This window comes from Podarcis cretensis, assembly GCF_951804945.1.
Source record: "Podarcis cretensis genome assembly, chromosome: 8".
Taxonomy (NCBI): domain Eukaryota; kingdom Metazoa; phylum Chordata; class Lepidosauria; order Squamata; family Lacertidae; genus Podarcis; species Podarcis cretensis.
In genome coordinates this window covers 59772101-59793106 of record NC_137177.1, presented here as the reverse complement: position 1 = coordinate 59793106, position 21006 = coordinate 59772101, and the positions used below count along the sequence as shown (strand labels likewise).

Sequence of the window (21006 nt, the reverse complement as noted above, 5' to 3'; positions counted from 1 at the left end):
TGCATGGAAGTTTCAAAAAACGGAACAACTTGATTATGTTAGCAAGTCATATAACGGCACTTTTGTTATGATCCCTTTCACACTTTCAATTTATTGAAAATACAGTAATTACATCATCATCATCATTATTACTACTACTACTACTGCTACTACTCACCCCTTCACCCTTAGGTCCCAGGGCAGGTTGAAAAATTAAAACACAATGTTAAAAAAAAAAAAAAAGGTTTTGAACAGTTTACAATCAAAAAAATAAGGTGGGTCCTAAAAATATGCACTTCAAGTGTCAAAAGCCGGGGCAAAGAGGTGTGCCTTCACCATTCACTGGGAGCTGTATTGTGAATGTGCTAAATATACCTCTGTGGGAGAGAGTTCCACAATGTGGGAGCTGCCACAGGGAATGCCATCTCCCAGGCCACCCCACTTCAGGCCTATGAGGGTGGAGGAACTACAAAGAGGGCCCCTTCTGCCAATCTCAGCACCTGAGACGGTCTATAGTGGAGGTGGATTACATGCATGGGGGGTGTATCTAAATGGCCTCTAAGCAGCACACCACAATGATGTCTTTAGTAGCTATTTATTTTAATTTTTATTCCTTCCTCACTTTTGTTCTAATAGAACACATGCTTTACTTTCTTATTTCACCCCTTAACAGAAAATAATGCTGATTGTCAGTGATATTATTTCAACCATTATTATTTCTACACTACACTGAAAATTGACGAGGTTTAATTACCGCCTAATAATAAGGCTAACATGCCATTTTTCAACTCTTTAATTCCCCTCCGCCAGCCAGAAAATAATGACCACTCAAATACTAAACAGTAAAATGAAGAGAGAAATCAAAGTATATTCGAAGGCACTTTTCTGAAACAGCCAGAGCTACCTTGCTAAACAGGACAAAGAAAAGCCACACTGCTGAATACCTGCAGGCTGATTAAGATGAAAAGGAGAAATGTCCACCTAAAAGCTCTCCCCATGGTGCTGCAGCCTTATGGCGCAGCTGTGAATCTGAAATCTCCATCACTATCGCTAAAACCCTGTCTGTAGGAACATAGGAAGCTGCATTAAACTGAATCAGACCACTAGTCCATTGAGCTCAGCACTGCCTATACTGACTTATAGCAGCTCTCCGGGGTTTAAGGTAAGGGTCCTTCCCAGCCCTACCTGGTGATGCCAAGGACTGAATCTGCTGATACCTTCTGTATGCAAATTGGTTATTCCACCATTGAGCTATGGTCCTTCCCCAAACCAAATGGATTGTCCATTTGGTTCCTCCAGGCAGAAGAACCAAATGGATAATCCAATCAACTGCAGAAAGGCAATGCTGGGCACAGGCCCAGAGTACAGCAATCTATCCATGCAGCTAGAAGCATCAATATGTAAATTCAACCTGGCTTCTGTATTGTCCAGCTTTTAAACCAGGAACAGGTAGCCTTGGGTAAAATTTCATGTTGCACTTGGCCTAATTCATGGGGGCAGCACAGGCAGAGAAAAAAACAGGAGTGGCAGAAACAGTAAGAAAAGGGGTATCCCCATTTACCATTGGCTCAACCCACCCCACAGTTCTGGCCCCAGACCTGTCTACCATGAGTAACACAAGAATTGCCTGCTGGATCAGGCCAATTGCATATCTAGTTCAGCATCCTGTTCTCAAAATGGCCAACCAGATGCCTGTGGGAAACCAGTGAGCAGGACCTGAGCACAAGAAACCTCCCTTTGTTTCCATCAACTGGTATTTCGAAGCATTGCTGCCTCCAACTGTAGATGCACAGCATAGTCATCATGGCTGGTGGCCACTGATAGTCCTATCCTCCTTGAATTTGTCTAATTCTCTTTTAAAGTCATCCAGGTTGGTGGCAACAAAACATGCAGGATCTTATTTGATTGGTATCTCACCCCTGGTTTTTAGAAAACATTGATTATTTCAAAACAAGGATGTTCAACAGTCAAACTGCTCGTATTTTTCTTAACCTTAAAAAAAAAATCTGCAGATCGGGAAGGCTTTGAAAAGCAGTAGAGGACTTGGGACCAACAAAAGCCTGTCACCCTAATAATGCCATTATTCTCATCAGGCATTTGGGAGACAGCTTGGAAGAATGATTTGTTTCTAGATCAAGGGGCCCCAAATGCCTCAAAAGCCTAGAAGCTGGCTGTTCATGTACACATAGTAGACCCCACAAAACAAATCCTCAGCTCTCTAGAAAGTCAACATGGGAAACCCTTAAACTCGTGCTAATGGTCGAGAGAATTATTTCCAAGTTATAAATTAGGATTTTAGCGCATTGTTTGCCATTTGTATAATCCCTTTAAGAAAACAACTCATGGATCAATGGCTCCCATCTCTGAGGCTGGAAAGACAGTTAACATTGACCAACACTGATAAACTGGAACTCGGCCAAGAAATACAATTTATTTCACACACAAAACTGCTAACCCAGTGTTGCAACTATTGGTGGGGTTCCTTTTAACTCAAGCCACTGAAAACCAAAATTTCACAAATTCACCGCACTGAGCAAGCTAGCATCAATCTACTAATAGGGGACAAAAAAAAACACTGTATAGTTTTCCAGGGAGTAATCACAGTGGGTGACACCCTTTGGATAGAAATGGAAATATTAAAAATCAATGCATAAGCTTTCAGTGTATCATAAGATCTCTCAATGTTTAAATCAACACCACATTTTCAGATTCAGCAGTTGTTACACTATACCAGCACATTAGCCACAGAAACCTTCCATTAAAATATCTAGCTGTTGAGCTTTGTGCTGGTCACAGGATTTGGAAAGAAATTCCATTTTTCAAGTAACCACCTACATCTGAACTCGTGTTGATTCAAGCAAAGTGCCATTTTCACAGTCTTATGCTTGTTTTTTATGATCTCCTTTTTCACTTTTGTAAAAAAAATAAGACAGTAGTGGGAGAAAGAAATCCATAGACCTAGACGGCTCTGTAGTACTATTTGTATTATAATAACAATAATAAGCCACAGTTAAGTCCGCATTTTCCTCCAAGACTGCATTCCAATTATCACTTTCCATTTTGTCATATTTACTGGGTGCACCTTTTGAACGTCTTCGCATTCCAAATGCAAATCACGAACATTAATGCCAATTCAATCTCTTTAAAACCTGCGTGTCCTGTAGAGCTGATAGTTAATAAATCAGGATGCCAACTCACTGGTTTTATAAGGCTGAAACCTATAAAAAGAGTCCAAGTATATAAATTTAATTTAAAGAACTGCCATCCAAATCTGCCCCAGCCACTAATGGAAAACGTACGAGCAGCCGAACGTTGCCGAAGACCGGGAAAAAAGTTTGGGTGAAAATTCATCCAAGGGACCTATTTTTGTTATTCATTTCTAAAGCACTCAGAGTATTTTGCAATTCGTATTTAAGCACCCCTCTGAGATAGCTCGTTGATATTTTTTCATTTTAAAGTTAGGCTGCAAGCCTGCTCAAATTCACCCACAACCACCACAGGGAGATCACTAGAAATGCTTGTGTGGTGGCAGACGCTCCAAACCGGGACTGTGAGATGTCAAAGACCCCTTCCCAATAGGCCTGGAGATCAAAAAGGTATTAACAGGAAGGCTTTCAACACAGTCAGGGCAGAGCCAGGCAACTGGTTTAGACTTAGTGCCAGGCTACCTAAAAGGGGCATTCCTCTCTAAACTAGGGTAGCAATCATGGTGATCTCAAGACACTGGAGGGCTACAATTCCCATCATCCCTGGCTACCTAAAAGGGGCATTCCTCTCTAAACTAGGGGTAGCAATCATGGTGATCTCAAGACACTGGAGGGCTACAATTCCCATCATCCCTGGCCACTGGCTCATTGACTGAGGCTGATGGGAATTGTAGACCACAACATCTGAAGGGCCCCCACATTGGCCTCCCACTGCTCTATACAAACCAGTCTGTCCACTGTGGTTAGGAAGAAATGCCCCTTTTGTACATCCTGCCACCAGCAGAAGTACAGCTCATGTGTGTAAGGAAAAGGGCCTTCTTGGTTGTGGCACCCAGAATATGTAGCTCCCTTCCCCAGGAAATGTAACATGCCCCCTATTTACCAATATTTGTCCATTCTCTGAAGATTTGATTTTGGCAGGTCTTTGGTTTACGTTATCAATTGTTCTTTTGGTTTCACTGTGTATAGAAATTATGTCATTTTTTTCAGATTTTCTGTTGCTTTTCTCTTTTAAAAAAGTAATTACAGCATATCTGTTTAAAATTATGATATTATATTAGGATGTGTGCTTTTATTTTGTTATGTTACCTGCCTTGAGGGTTTGTATGTTTTGCTTATTCATTAGATTTACATGGCTGTCCATCAGTAAAGATTCCCTTAATAGCTTACAAATGAGACAATATTAATTTTATGTTGTACAATCACTAAAAACAATAAAAAACAACAGTCAAAATAAAACTCTGCTCTTTCCTTATAACAGAGACTACATAGCCAGTTTACCATGTGGATTAAAAGCATACTAAGTCACAAGGGGCCACGGTTATTTTAAAATGGAGTTTTTAAAGCTGAGTGAATAAAAAGACTGCAGACACTGGGAAGGCTATTCCATAACTGGGGTGCCACCACCAAAAGTGTCTCTTCTCTAGTGGCCACTTACAATAGAGCCTGTAAGTAGAGTGAGGTATGTTCAATTAAAATAATGAACGTAAGTTGGCTACGTCCATTACTTTAACTGGGTCGACTTTTGAGTATCACTAATGTTCGGATATAAACCTATTAGGAACATATGAAGCTGCCTTATACTAAATCAGACCAATGGGCCTGTCTACCTTAGTAAGGTAGCAGGTCTCCGGGATTCCAGATGGGTCTCTCCCAGCCCTAACCTAGAGATGCAACTGGGGATTCAACTCAGGACCTCCTTCGGGAAAGGAGGATGTTCTGCCACTGGGCTATGGCCTTTCCCCCAAATTACTAAAATAGAGCACAGCATAAACTATATATCCAAATAACAATTCACCATGACACCTCTGCAGTCCAATCTGCAGCAGGGACATCTCTCTCACACATGGGATGTGCATGCAGCGTTCCCATGCAGGAATTATACCCATCTTGCATGAAATGGCTCTTAAGACTTCTATGCATAAAATCCTTCTTTCCCCACTCTCCCTCAATAAAGAGAGAGGGAAGGAACACAACTGCAATACGCAAACATGGGGGAAAAAATTATTTGGTCCAGCACGTAGTTAATGGTGTTGGCTTCCTAAGACTTACAACTTAATAAAATTGATCTCACTGCAGCACTGTAATGAAGAACAGTAGGATATGGCTACCCTTGAACCACGGAAAATTGTATATTGTTACCTCCTCCTGACCTCCTAGCGCTGCGACCATTCTAACTTCTCCAAGCTGTCATTTGTCCGATTTTGACGGCAGATGGAAGAGGAGAGCAAACACAGCGAAGGAAAGGAGGGCAGGGGTGAACAAACCTTTATCGGGTAGGTCTGCTTGGCAATATTAACACAAGCCAATGGCACAGGGAGCACCCAGTGCTATACATGTGGCATATACATATCAGTGAAGGATGGAAAATACAAACACAGTTACTATGCAGAGCCCTTTTAGGTGGCCTTCTGCTACATATACATGCAGGAAAATGGTTCTATGGCAAACAAATCAGACCACAGGCCATAGCTCAGTGGTAGAGAAACTGCCTTGCACGCAGAAGGTTCCAGGTTCAATCCCTAATCTCCAGGTAGGGGTGGAAATATCTCCTGCCTTAAACCCTGGAGAGTCATTGCCAGCCCGTGTAGGCAATACACATTGACTGGCAGAAGCTCTACAGCATTTCAGACATGGGTCATACCCAGCCCCACCTGGAGATGCTCTGGGTGGCTTCAATTTTCACCTGTGAGAGGGGGAAGACACAAAACGTTTCCTCACCTTCCCAGTCTTGCAATCAAGCTATGGTCCTGTATGCTAATTGCAAATTCAGCTCTCTGAGCACTGATCCTTACATAACTATAACAGCCCCTAACTCAAGAGTACCCTGGACATAATTCAGTTGGTTACAGCGTGGTGCTAATAACACCAAGGTTGCAGGTTCAATCCCCATGTGGGACAGCTGCATATTCCTGAATTCCTGGGGGTCGGACTACGTGGGTCCCTTCCAACTCTACAATTCTATTATTCTACCTGGAAGGTAACAGAAATATGAAAGCTCCTTAGGCTAAAAACCTAGTGTCCAATTTTGGGAAAGGATATTTGAAGAATTAAGCCACGTTGCAAGATAAGATGTACACTGTGACACTTTTTCAGGAGGAACAAGCAAATCTCCATGACAAGTAACTAATCGCCTTCCTTTTCATGGCAGCACATCAGCTTATAGTGCCAAACTGGAAAAGTCTGGAAAATTTACATATTGCTGCGTAGAAACAAAAAAAAATATGGACAACAGCGCTGACCAAAAAATTGACCAATCAAGTAAGAGCTCCAGCAGGCAGATGCAATTTAGATTATTTTCTTGAAATATTTTACAGAATTTTCTATTACAAGTTCTGGTGTTTGGCATCTTCTGGAATCACAACTTCAGGTTCTGTTCCATCGGGGAGGTGGGGGGTGGAATGTTCAGTAGATTTTGTAACTAATTTGAAAATAAATAAAACATATTAAAACAAACATGAAAATGTCCCCAGAACAGTCCAATGTGGATTAAGAATGCTCAGTGGCCTAAGCACACTGTCTGGCTGTGGGAAGCGGGACAGGGGCAGAAAAATGAGCAGGGAATGGAATCTCCTGGAAAGGGGCAAGGGTGACTGGCAGGAACTCTGAGCAGCAGATCTCCACACTATGTGATTTTGTTGCTGGTCCCACTTGTACTACTTAGTTAACAAGTAAGTAGAATCCGTCATTGAATGCTGCTAATTTTTTCACGCTGATCAAACTACGCGTCATTTCATTTTCCATTATAGCCAGAATCTCCTACAGGAGTGCTCATATTAAGTTTCTTTATTTTCATCACCAGAAACATGTCATCTTTAATCAGCTTTTCTTTCCCCTTGCTTAAGAATTAGGAAGTAGTTTTTCTTTGTGCCTTTACTGCCCTCTTTTTTCAGGTTCGTTATTAAAAACTTAAAATCATACAAACATGTATAACATGCCAAGCACATTCCTCAATGGCTCCTAAACCAACCTTTTCATTAGCTTTTAACGTTTTCTTAGGGTCATTTTCCACAGAAAGGCAAATCCACACAAAAGGAGCCCACTTGCAATTACTCTTCATGCTCTCCCTAAACACTTATGCTACTAAAGTGTGAAATGTCTTCTAAACACAAAGACAGATCTCTGGGAAGTAATTACAAAAAAATGCATTCAGGGGCAATAATTCTATATTAACTGTCAGCAGCATACATCTTCTGAAAAGGCACTTGTTACAAAAGAATTATGTGTGGCAGAGGAAGGAACCAAAGGCAACAGAAAATTGCAAGGATGCATTAAACCTTAGACTCCAGTTCCCTCATCAAGGGTCAATTTATGCTTAAATCATTACCTTGACGTCAAACCTGAATCTGCCTAAAAGTCATTTAAGAGATGTTAACGCGCAAACTCAGTGAACCTGCATGGAGTAAACCAATATCTCTTAAAAAAGAAAAAAGAAAAAGAACACCTTCCACAAGTAGTTTATTAAATTCTGCATCTTTGTTGGCTTCAGTTAGTGTTGGCTTCCCAAAATTTGGGTCCTGTGGTTAAACTACCTAAAATTATCATTCAGGGCAAGGGGAGTTCATGCCGTGATTGGACATGCTACATGACATGCACAACTTTTAAACCATTTGACTCTACATCAGACACGGCGAACCTGTGGCCCTCCAGGAGGCCACCAGCTTGGCTACTCCCACCCCAAAACTTAAAGTCCAAAAATGGGCATGGACAGTTGTATTATTCCCTCTTCGTCACCTAGCCTAGGTATGGGAAGCTTTTGGCCCTCCAGATGTTACTGAACTACAACTCCCATCATTCCTGACCATCGGTCATTTTTACTGGGGCTGATGGGAGTTTAAGCAACTTCTGGAGGGCCAAGGGTTCTACACACATCTAGCCCTCCTCTGCTGAGAGGGGGTGGGGTGGAGTTCATATTTGTGGTGCTCAGTTCTGCTCAGGGGCCTGGCGGAGGAGATGATTGGTGCCGCAATTTCTCCTTCTGCTGTTGCTTCGTTTAAACCAACATTTATACTCATATCACTCTGCTTAGTCGCTTAGGTTTGTGGTCAGAAAGAAAACAAGAGGAACTACAACAGAATGATCCTTGGATGAGTTAAGTGACAACTGTTTGATCCTGGCTAAATGCTCTTAAAACAAACCACAGCTCCACGCATCCATAAACCATCCCAAACTATGGTTGGCTGTAAAATGAAAGCAGAAATTTCCCCCTCTTACATATGACAGAGGAGAGGAGGGAAAGACAGCGAACGAATCTGAAGCCTGCCATGGCAATCATTCTGACCAGATGTGGGAAGCAGTGGGCACTCCAAATGTTATTGGACTCCAACTCCAATCAGCCCCAAACAGGATGTCCAGTAGTCATGGATGGTGTGTGTTGGAGTTCAGCATCTACCGGGCCACAAGTTCCCTGTTCCTGGAGGATTAGATTATTGTTTGAACTGAGCTAGATTACCGTGTCCAAGAGTCACAGCCTTTTCTTTAATGGTAACGGAACGGAGAGAGGCTAAACACCAAAAAGGGAAGCAGCTTAAGTAATTAAATAAAGTCTCGCCAGAGTTTTCATTAGTAACATTTTTATTTGCCTGGGTGCTCCCTGCTTCTCATATTTCTTCCAAGGATCCTTAATTGGACTCTAGTATCTGATGGAAAGTTCCTCGAGTCCTCTCATCCTCAAAGGGCACCCAGGAAAGGTGGGGGACCAGGACTGCTCATAATACCATTTTCCAGACAGAGCTAATAATGACTGTCTCCCACTAATGAAAAGGGGGGGGGGGAGGTTGCTGCTGTAATTAAGCTCGAGAAGAGTTCAATTGGTGGGGGAAGAGAATTAAATTTATTTACATGCTGTTCTGCTGCTGATGAAGCACTAGCTATTTGGGAGGCCTCCTAATTAACCCTAATTTAGTTCCTGTACACTCTTTTTGTATTCTCATTCCCCACATACTTCCAGCAAGGTAAACGGAAATAATAATAATAATAGATAAGCCATTTTTAAAATAAAACGTGGGCTTCTTTACAATGGACTTTTAAGGCTCAGAGTTAGGCCTTAAATTGTTAAATTTGCATTCTAGCATTTTTTCAATGCTGACAATTAAGAAAAACCACACTTGAGAGAGTTTGACTCACTGCAGAAGCACAATATATAGCAATGCCTTGGGAGAGAGGAGATTACACACAGAAAATTCTTTTCTTTAACCTTCTTGCAGACATTTTCCTGCCAATGTTCTCCCCCCCCCCCCCCACACACACACACTTTTTTTTTTTTCAGGGACGCAATGCCAGGAAGAACTGCTTCCCTATGGACCATATCTTCAGAGAACTGCACTAGGAGGGCAGCGGAGACCAAGAGATCCCATGTCGAACACAACAAGGCTAATTCAAAAAAAAAAGTGGGGGGGGGGGAGGAACACTACATTTCTTACCTCACAATGTTCTGCTGTTTTGTCCCTCTGTAACCTTGGTCTGTTAGGCAGGAATTATCACACTGAAAGTTACACTGCTTTTCCTTCTGCGTCTTAAGGAGGGAGAAATTTTCTCCAATATTTAGTCTTATTATTTAAAAAAAACTTTATTTTTTATTAAAAACAGTTCTCAGTGGATCACAGGTTGGGGATTATTATTATTAAACTAGAATGTATCTGTTCTAAAGCAGTCTTCACCAATCAAGTGCCCTCCAGCAGATGTTTCAGACCACAACTACCATCAGCCTACAGCGGTGTTCATCAACCTTGGGCCCCCAGATGTTGCTGGACTACAACTCCCATCATCCTTGATAACTGTCTAAGGTGGCTGAGGATGATGGGAGATGTAGTCCAACAACATTTGGGGACTGGACTCAAGGTTGAAGAACACTGAGCTGGAGGCTCTAAGGTGGCTCTAAAGAGATTCTTCTTCCCAAGGCACTGTGCCTGCTGTTTATAGGCAGATTCGGTGTTAGAAATTCACCAGGGGGCAGGGGTATTTTGCACTTGGCTATCAGCCACGCAAGTAAAGATGCCCAAGCACCAGGATGGTGCCTGACATCTCCACCATCTGCAGATGCATGTCTGGGAATCCTTGGATCTTGACTGTTTTCACATACTAGCAACACATCTCATAGAATTGTATCCATGATATTTTATCTGCACAATCAGAATGAATTTCAGGAACCAAAAAGTCGTATTGAAAAAATATGACTTTTGAGTTGTCTGGCCCAAAAATGGCAACTAGGCATTCCATTTTGGCGACTGTAACACTGGTTTAAGAGCCTAGCTTATATAGCTGAGTTTCTAATACTGGGCAAATTCCATTCATCCACAAAAGAGCATTCATCCTAGGCAACATCTCAAAATTACAAGCCTCTCTGGTGACAAATCAACAAAGACCCGAGAAGATGGAATAATACTAGCTTTACTCTCTCAGATAGATTAGCCATGATCAAAATGATCGTTCTCCCAAAATTAACCTACTTATTCCAAACCCTTCCAATCTGGATTCCGCCAATCCAACTCCGTAATGGCAGAAAAAATTACAGTCATTCATTTTCTCATACAAAAAAAAGTCAAGAATAAGCCCCAAATATTTGCACCTCCCCCACTCAGAAGGGGGTTGGGGAATTCCCACACTGATAAAACTCCCCTCAACACTGAATAGATTCACACTATCCATGCCTGGAAACAAAAAGTAGCTATAGTGGTACCTTGGGTTACATATGCTTCAGGTTACAGACTCCGCTAACCCAGAAATAGTACCTTGGGTTAAGAACTTTGCTTCAGGATAAGAACAGAAATCGTGCTTCAGTGGCGCAGCGGCAGTGGGAGGCCCCATTAGCTAAAGTGGTGCTTCAGGTTGAGACCAGTTTCAGGTTAAGAACGGACCTCCGGAACGAATTAAGTACTTAACCCAAGGTACCACTGTAAAGTGAATTTGTGATCCCTGGAGAGCATATAGAACTTGTAGATCTCAGCATTGGAGTAGATTGGTGAATCTCCAACATGCATGTCATGTCAGAGTTTGTCTTTTTGATCACTAAAACTATTTGTATTAAATGTCCAACCTTAACCTTGGCTGCTGCTGGCTTTCTGCAATGGTTACTGCAGCAGTAATTTGGTGAGATTTAAAAATAGGGGGAAATGAGATTAAGATGTACAGTAGTAGATAATTTAGTCAAAAAGGAATGTTAGGGAAACCTATGAAAATAGGTTTTATTTTTTTAAGAAAACAAAGTTTGTAAAAGAAAACCAAGCCCAGCATGCACAGTTTTGTATTCTGCATTCACAGATTAATAAACTATATTAACAAGTGGGATCAGCAACAAAATTTTGCAGTGTAGAATGCTCCTGTTCACTGTTCCAACTAGCCAGCAAGCCAGCAATGCATGCTTCCAGTTCGCTTCATGCCATTCCATCTAGTTTTCTTTTTCACCTGAATCATCATTTTGGGGCCATATGCATTGAGGTCTTCTGGGTCCCCCCTGTTTCCTTGAGCCTGATGCATGCAGGTTACCATATTTGCTACATGAGCAATGGCATTTAGCCACTCATGAACCACTGGTAATAGAAGGAATTGCTAGTTGTCAGCCCTAATGATGTTGTGAGGTTTTCTTAGTTGACTGATCTTTTGCCTCCATTCTAACAGATCAATCAATCAATCTAACAGTCAATCAATCGTAAACAAATTTGCATGTCACAATCTCCTTAAGAGAGTGGGGGCAGGGATAGCAGGACAATGTTCAATGTTTGGTAGAAAGAAAGTCAACATTTCCTGTTCCAATATGGTTAAAAGCCAAAATCAAAATGCCCTTAGGAATTGAACATAAGTGGTTTACTGATTTAAAATTGTCCTCTATCAGTTAAAGAACCAAAGCTTTAGTTGATTAATGTGATGGCAAAACTGGGGAAGGTTTTTAGCCTTATGATACAGTGAAAATGCATGCCATCTGACAATACAGTGGTACCTCGGGTTAAGTACTTAATTCATTCCAGAGGTCCGTACTTAACCTGAAACTGTTCATAACTTGAAGCACCACTTTAGCTAATGGGGCCTCCTGCTGCCGCCGCGCTGCTGGAGCACAATTTCTGTTCTCATGCTGAAGCAAAGTTCTTAACCTGAAGCACTATTTCTGGGTTAGCAGAGTCTGAAACCTGAAGCGTATGTAACCTGAAACGTATGTAACCTGAGATACCACTGTACTGTATTATAACCTTCGTTTTTACTTTCGGGTGTATTATTATAAATTTCATACGGTTTTGATACATGATAAAAATACTTCACTTTTCAACAAACTATACATCCGTCAGTTTTTTTTATTATAAAAAATAAAATCTAGCTGTGTTTGGGCCCTTAGTCCAAATTGTTAACCTTGGTGGGTCTTACCATTACGTGACAGAATTGAACTAGAAAATTCCTCTGCTTGGGATTAAAAGGGATGTGTACTGGACTAAAGTTCAAAAATGTTAATTAAAAGCTGATCTTTCCTAAGATGCCTCCAAGGGCACATGAGCCAAATAAAAGCGAAGGTTTTGGAGGGGGAGGGAAATCCCTTTGTTTTGGTGATATGTCTGTTGTGATGGAATTAGAACTTGTGGGTAGGGGAAGGTCTGCATAAATCTCCAGTTTTTAAGTGCAGTTCTTTCAGAAATAAGATGCATCAGCAATGCAACAAAACACTGAGTCAGAGTGGCATTAAATCTGAATGTTCCTGAACGATGTGCTCTTAAAATGAATTGTTGCCTTCATTTGCTTAAGTATCGCCAGCAATTTATGACTGATGAGGGTGAGAGCCTTCAGTTTATTGATACTTATGCCTCGCTAATGTAATTTGGCTGTTAAGTGACAAGGAAAGAACAAACACAAGGATTTTTTTTAAAAAAGGATCAAGAAGAGCAGTGTTTTGTATATTGCGGTGGTCATTCCCCTACCATGTCCATCTGCGGACAAAAGAAGGCTTTCAAAGGGGTCAAGGGCCTAGTGGCCGCTCCTTTTACTGTTGGATTATTTAGGATAGCATGTAGTTGATGGTGTGTTAGTACAGTGGTACCTCAGGTTAAGAACTTAACCTGAAACTGTTCTTAACTTGAAACTGTTCTTAACCTGAAGCACCACTTTAGCTAATGGGGGCCTCCCACTGCTGCTGCGCCACCGGAGCATAATTTCTGTTCTCATCCTGAAGCAAAGTTCTTAACCTGAGGTACTACTTCCGGGTTAGCGGAGTCTGTAACCTGAAGCGTTTGTAATCCAAAGCGTTTGTAACCTGAGGTACCACTACTTACTTAAAACCTTTCTATGCCATAAAGAGCACTTACCATTTCTGCAGAGAAAAATTCTGTTGAAATGGCCCAGTGCCTATGCCAAAGCCTACTGACAGCTGTAATCAATAAAGTTGTGGCCATTTCAATCCCAAGTTGTCGTCATGTTGTTGTTATTGCTTCCTACGCCCCTGCCCCAGGAACCTAAGGCTCACTGCACCTGGGCCCACAATGAGGGTAATTTACAATATGTAATTGTTCCATGTAAAATCAATAAGGGTCTGTATAGAAAACCACACTATGGCCTGGTTCAGATGTAATGAGCAACCATGGTTTCCCACAACATCAACAAGCATGAATGAACTTCGACCTTGCATACTTCCACCTCTCTTCTCTTCCTTCTCTTTCACATATGCAAGAAGATAGGAAGCAAAATTTAAAACCAGTATTAAAACTGATGTTGGTTTGTTCCTATCGACTAGAGTTGCATTGTCCAAAGCCATGTTGGCTGGAGCTGATGGGAGTTTTGAGCCAAACAATATCTGGAGGGCACCAGGATGTCCACTGCTGGTATAAACAGACTGGCAACTGCTTTGCAAGTACCCAGAGATACCAGGGATTCAACCTGGGGTCTTCTGCGTGAACAACATGTGCCCTATCTCTGAGATGCATCCGTTTCCCAAATCTGGCTCTTCTTGACTGCCGAAAGACACTGCATTATCTGGGTGTGCAGGGTCGGTGGGCAGCTCCCTGTATTCAACCATCAAGAGATACACCAAGCTTCATTCAGACACCCTACCAGTTTAAAAGATATTTTCTGAAGCTCTGTTTTCAAGTGTTTTGTTGCTGGTTTCTGCCTGGTCCTGCTGGAAAATGACCTCAGCAATGGGAGATTATCCCAGTTCATTCAATCTTACTACCAGGAATGATTTCCTAATACTCAGCTGAAGGTTTCTTGTGCTTCAAGTTCATCCCGTTATTGCTAGTTATGCTCCCTTGGGCCTTCCTAGAACAACAAATCTAATTTGTATCCAAAAAAACACCTACGGTTTTCATCTGAACTCATCCCTTTTCTTGGCCACTGTACGGGGGGCGGGGGGGACAATAAAGAAGGAACCAAAACTTGCAGAAAAGCAGCTGCTGTCAGGAAAAGGAAACCGAGAAAGGGAGATGAGCCTTCCTCCATTCTGCAAGGAGAAGTGGGATGCAGGTTCTTTGAATGCAACCAGAATTAAAGAGGAAAATTTGTAGGACAAAAGACTCCCAAGATTTGAAAAGGCCTCTCGCTCCAAAAGAACAGGAAGAATGAGGAAGGAATCATCAGTATATTTATTTATTTAGACCATGTGCACCCTGCTCTTCAGCCAAAAAGCCCCCCTGGGTGGCTTACATGCAGTCCATTAAAACAAGACAGTCCCTGCCCGCAGGCTTACAATCTGAAAACAAACACAACGCACAAGGGAAAAGGGAAAGGGAGGGAAGAGGAAAAAATCAAACTCAGGCATCAGTTCTTAAGCAGTTGTTCATATAAATGACCAGCTGGCACCATTTAGGGATAGGAGGTGCCTGATGGAGCTGGTCTTTTGGCAAAGCTGATAGAATGAGCCTTGTGTTTCCCATCTTCCCATATTAGAGCAGTGTTTCTTCTTCCTTTTGACTTCAAAGAAGCTCTTTCCATATCAACTTGCTTGCCGAAGGAAAAAAAATGGGCAAATGGTCTTTCAGAGGAGCCGACTTTCAGAGGAGTCTACTCGTAAAAGGACACCTCTAGCAGGATGGATCCCTAAAGCATCATGTCAACCAGAAGCAAGCAGTGAGGTCAAACTATTTGTGTACTGGAGCACACAGAGGGAATATACCATAAAGCACATAAACACAGGCTCTGGACATGTAGCAAATCTAGCCTCAAATGGTCAGTAGGAGTTTGGTCCTTGCCAGCTTTGTCATGGTCCTTGCTAGAAGAGCACTAACCAGAAAAAAGACGTGGCATTCCTTGAAGGGATTCCTATATCCTGGACATAAAGAGGGCTTCCTGTCTGGACTTTCCTAAACAGGGAAGTCTTCCTGCTTTTCATCATCACCCTCAGCTCCATCTTCTGACTTGTTCCCTAGCTGCCATTCCTGCTTTTCCCTGTGCTCCAACATCCAGCGTGTCTTTTGTTCTGGTTTCTGCTGTTTATCTACTCTGATGCCTAGTTGGTTAATCAGCCCTGATTTCTGGCCTGCAAAGTCCCTTAAATAACATAGATGGAGCCCAGACAGAAAAGTTCTGATAACGCTTTACCAAGCAAAACTGAACAAAAACAGTATAATTAGAGGAGAAAGGAAGAGGCATGCTTTTGTCTTTCTTAGGTGAGGCCTTGTATGCAACAGGAAGTCAACCAACCAAACATATAGCCAATCAGAGCATGTGCCACCTCAGCAAAGATCACACCCCTCTTGGATGGTTGCAAAGCAGCACCTCCAGCAGTCCCTGTGCTTGGCTAGCTGACCTTAGCATTAACAGAATTAACCCTTAAATTGCACAGAGAATGATCTCTGCTGCTGCAGTTCCAACAGTTCCTTGACCTCAGCTTCCTGGCTCGGGTGGGACAGAGGTCTAACGCTCGCCCTTGAGGCAGCTCACATTTTTATGCTAAATGAATCCTTGGCGTCTACAGGCAAATAGCAGGTCTCTGAACTACTGGCATCTTTGTCTAACTCTCCTGGCATTGTTCCTTCTGTTGCAGAAAATTGCCCAGCGGTTGATTCTCCCAGCAAAGGTCCATTTCCTAAAGCCTCTTTCTAATCCAGGCCACAAATGCACTACTGCATCAACAGAACATGCCAGATGACTGTTCAAGGAAAAGTTTTGCTCCCTCAGCAAGCTGTGAACACCTCTAGAACCACACCACAAGGGACGTTAAGAATCGATTTATGGGACGTCTGTTTCCATGACAGATGGGAGCGTACTGAAGAACCTCGGCACAGCTGTGGGGTCTGAAAGAGCCACTTCAGAAAGAATTAAATTTTTCATAGTCCTCCATGTCCTTAAGGTGATGCGGCCACAGGATGTCAGTCTCTAACAGAACACGGAACCCAGGGGATCTTCTGTCACTCCAGCTAACAGCTTAGTTGTTCAAAGGAAAAACATTCCATTTTCTGCTGGGCTTGTCCAGATATGAACTAAAATTCAGTCACAGGAAGTAATCTTATCTTACAGGCAAAAAAGGCAAGCGCTCTCTCTCTCTCTCTCTCTCTCTCTCTCTCTCACTCCCTTGAAGCATGTGATGAAAGCAGGGCTTAAATCTGTCTTTTAGCATGAAGATTTGCTTCCGCCCCCCCCCTCCAAAAAGTAAATAACTAAATGGATACCTCTTACAGTATTATTTCACAATTGGCCTTGCTCCCTAAAATATAATTCTAGAATGTCAAACTTAAAGACAAAAGCAAAGGAAAACTTTAATGCAGTCACTGAATTAAAAAGGCAAAACACAAAAACTATTCCCCCCCCCCCAAAAAAAAAGAGAGAGATGGGTTGGCTGAATTTATATCCCACTTTTTTCTCCAAGGAGCTCATAGCTTGCCTCTAAACCAGATTGGTTGTCTAGAGCAGGGGTCTGCAACCTTTAAGACAAAAAGAGCCACTTGGACCCGTTTCCGAAGAAAAAAAAAACTGGGAGCCGCAAAATTCGTCATTATAAAAATAACTTTTTTGTCACTTTTTTATTATTTCTTTGTTTGATCCCTCAGAATTACTACTCCTCATAGAAATAAACGTTAAATTAACAAGTTACCTTTTTTTGTGTGTGTGTTCTTCACTCCCCTTCAAAACAGTGACCAGCGTACATGCCCCTTACAATGTAGCGGGCGGGCGGGCAGGTGACGTCGGGACGGTGCGTGACTAACGCACGCACCGCCCCCATGCGACATCACAGCCAGTACAGCGCCCGCCACAGTGGGGAGTGTCAGGGTGCACAATGCGCCTCCTCCCCTCGCTAGTATCTGCCCCGGAGCCGCGGCAAAGGTGTAAAAGAGCCACATGCGGCTCCGGAGCCGCGGGTTGCAGACCCCTGGTCTAGAGCAATGTTCTTCAACCATGAGTCGGTCCCCAGAAGTGGTTGGACTACAATTACCATAATCTCATCATCATCCCAACATGCTGTGTGGAGTAATCTGAGACCTTTTTGTACCAGATATTAGCCTAATTGAAGACATGAGTGCCTGGCATGCTCTGGTCCATGGGTTCACGAAGAGTCGGACATGACTAAATGACTAAACAACAACAACATTAACCTAATTAGTTCCATTCCCAAATATGTGATGTTTGTTCTGCACTTGTGTAGAAATGAGCCCTTAGTGTTGTTGTAATATTTTCCACAAGTGCTAAAAATGTTTTCGTTAGCATATTTGTTTGGACATGTTGTTGACTGATAATTTTATAATGTCTACTTGTTTTTTAAAGTCTGATGGTCTTTTCTTATTACTATTTTATACTATATTGTATAGACCTCCTAGCGGTTCTCAACCTGTGGGTCCCCAGATGTTGTTGGACTACAACTCCCATCATCCCTGAGCTCTGGCTTTGCTAGCTAGGGATGATGGGAGTTGTAGTCCAATGACATCTGGGGACCCACAGGTTGAGAACCGCTGACTGGGGTTTTTTTATTAAAAAAAACAAGTGGTCTATGAATCTTCTTAAATAAGCTAAGACTCTCAGAAACTGCAGAACAGATATTTCCCATCCTCCCCACCTACATCCTTTTCCCAATCCCTTTTTTTCCCCAAAAAAATATAGTCCGGCTCCCCCACAAGGTCTGAGGGACCAGAACCCTGCTGAAAAAGTTTGCTGACCCCTGCAATAAAGTATGATTCTACTGATCAATGTTGCATTGATCAGCAGCCCACTATGGTTAGCCACCCAACTCAAGCATCTCAGACACTCAACTGATAATTATAAGCTCTGGGCAAGGACCTGTAACAACTGCCAATATATTCCTAGGTAAAAAGAAATATTCATCAGACCCACTTTCAAGTACACAGCACTGAAATATCTTTCAATATGCAGATGCCCTGGTTACAAGGGTGGATTTAATATCATGAAATGCACCTGGACTTCTTGGCAGAAACTCAACAGAAACTTCCGTTGAGGTCTTGTATAGATATTTGGAAAATCTTAGATCCATTCAGACAGTTAATATCTTCCTACATGACATCCAACCCTAAACACTCTTTAGAGGGAGTAGCCATCAAGTGGACTTCCATAAATAAGAACTTTATTTGTTACTATTGGTGCTTGCTGGCATGGAAATCAGCTTGATCTGAAAAACTACTGCAAGCCTCCTGAGCTACTTTTAATACACCAGGTTGAAGTCCCCATCTTACAGTCCATTCTTTATATCTTGTGGAAAGTATAAACTAACAGCTTAAGAGCTTGTTTTTACTCTAGCTGAAACAGTATGCTTGGGAATAGTAGCAAGTTCTGAAGAAGCTAGCTAGACTTCCATTTTTCCATACAAAGTCCAACCCATCCCACATTGCATGGTGTGTCATTCTTAGAATCTCTGTTGTCTCTAATGTCCCACAGCAACTGTAGAATGTTCCACATTTGAGAGAAAAACAGGGCAGCTTGCACACATAAAGCATCAGATACATGTTGGAGCACCAAACTATGGAATCTCTACACTGCTGCAATTCAGTTACTATCAGAATGGGTTGTCAGGTTTTGTTTTTTTAAAAGCTATGATTAAACTTTCATTTAACCACAGATGTACATTTTCTCTATTTGTGGTTTGCAGGTCACGCTAAACCAGGGGTCAGCAAACTTTTTCAGCAGGGGGCCAGTCAACTGTCCTTCAGACCTTGTGGGGGGCCGGACTATATGTTGCCATGATTATGACCCACAATTTTGGCATAAACCATTATTGGGACCAACCCCAACGTTGCCCAATGTGATTTTTTTTGGGGGGGGGGTGTTCCCTCATACACCCATGCTGCTTCCTTTGCATTTTATGCATTGACAGTTATTATTTCTCTCGTAAGGGGGGTGGGGGGCTGAGGTAAGTGCACCATTCTTGCCAGCCCTGGAGTGCGTGTGCACATGTGTGGGTGAAGGGAAAAGCCATTGGCCTCACTAAGTCTGGCCAGTGCCGCTCAAGCAAAAATTTTCTTTTCCCTGTGTGAGGGAAGACAAAGCAGCTATTTACCTTTCCATGGCTCGCACCATGTAGCTAACGAGCAGCCTCCCCAGCAGAGCACAGAACTGTTTCAGAGGGCAGCCGCCCAGGCGTCCCCAACTTAGTGCTCAGCAGATGTTCAACTACAACTCCCATCATCCCTAATAAATGGCCACGCCGACCAGGACCAATGGGGATGTGGTGAGCACAAGGTTGAGGAAGGCTGCACTAAATGATACTTCAGCACGACATGCTAATGCAACCATTGTGTAATACAGCAGCATTAAAGTTGATTGAACAGTTTGTCCATTCTCCCGGTATAAATCTGGCTGCATCTTTGACAGAGGGACACTGCAGCTGGATCCTGTGTGTTTTATTGGTGACCAAGAGATGGATCTTACAACACTGGAACAATTGAATGACTCCCTTAATTGTTCACCAGCCAGAGAACCTTCTTTCCTTTGCAGCGTATGAAAGGGGAGATGCCATAATCACGAAAGGGCTACCTTTGTTTGGTAGCATAAAGAGACTACATACTCTGATACCTGGGGTTCCTGCATAGAGCTGTTTCCATGATCTGTACATATTGTGGGCTCTCAGGGGCATATCCCCTCCCTCCCCTTTCCTTTATGGCCCCTTCTCTCCCCACCCCCTCATCTTTATTTGCTTATTTATTTCTGGCTTTGATTTTCTTAATGGCATTATGAATTGACATGCTTTGCCCCAGTGTTTGACATTTTCTTTACTGTTCACGTTTGCTCTTTGCAATTTTATGGAGATTTTTTTAAATGTAATAAACTATGCATAAATTTGTTGTTGCTGCTTAAATGATGCATTCCAAACCTTAAAAACTCATTGGCTGGCTAAGACCCCAAGAAGGTGCAATCACAAAGGCTGCTTGAAGGATACAAGTGTCTAATACTGGCTTGGACGATCCCCTACATTTTGTAACAGGGAAGGAAAACTGTCGCCTGCTGAATATAAAAGTGTCATATTTTGTGGATTTGTTAACAAGGCAATTAAGGAAATGGGAATTAAATAAGAATTAGTGATGTGCAAAATGAAGATGAAAGAAAAGAGGACTTTTAAAAGGGGTTTTTAAAAAATAAATAAATACAGAAGTGCTATTTCTCAGTCAGATTCCAACGCCTTAACAAACAAAAAGGGAAACCGTGCCATGTAAATCACAGTGAAATGAATATTCCTTTGCTGCAGCCAACAGAGATAGAGATATACAAGGTGGGAAGAAGAGCAGAAAAAACAAACTAACCACAGTTTGTTGTTCTGTAGTTGGTCTTTGAAATTGAAAGCTGCTAATTTTACCTTTAAAAAAAGAGCACAGGCAATTAAAAAGTTGCCTGGTGTTTAACACTAACAAGTGCTGGCAAAACACCAAATGACATTTTTGAGTAACAGCCAGGATGCATCACATGATCCACA

General features: G+C 42.2%; 1 protein-coding gene across 3 annotated transcripts in view; it reads right to left on the bottom strand.

Moving 5' to 3' along the window:
- The window catches only part of ZNF423 (zinc finger protein 423), a 311689-nt gene that overhangs the window by 208070 nt on the left and 82613 nt on the right, over positions 1–21006 (bottom strand). The gene's annotated exons all lie outside the window — the stretch shown is intronic.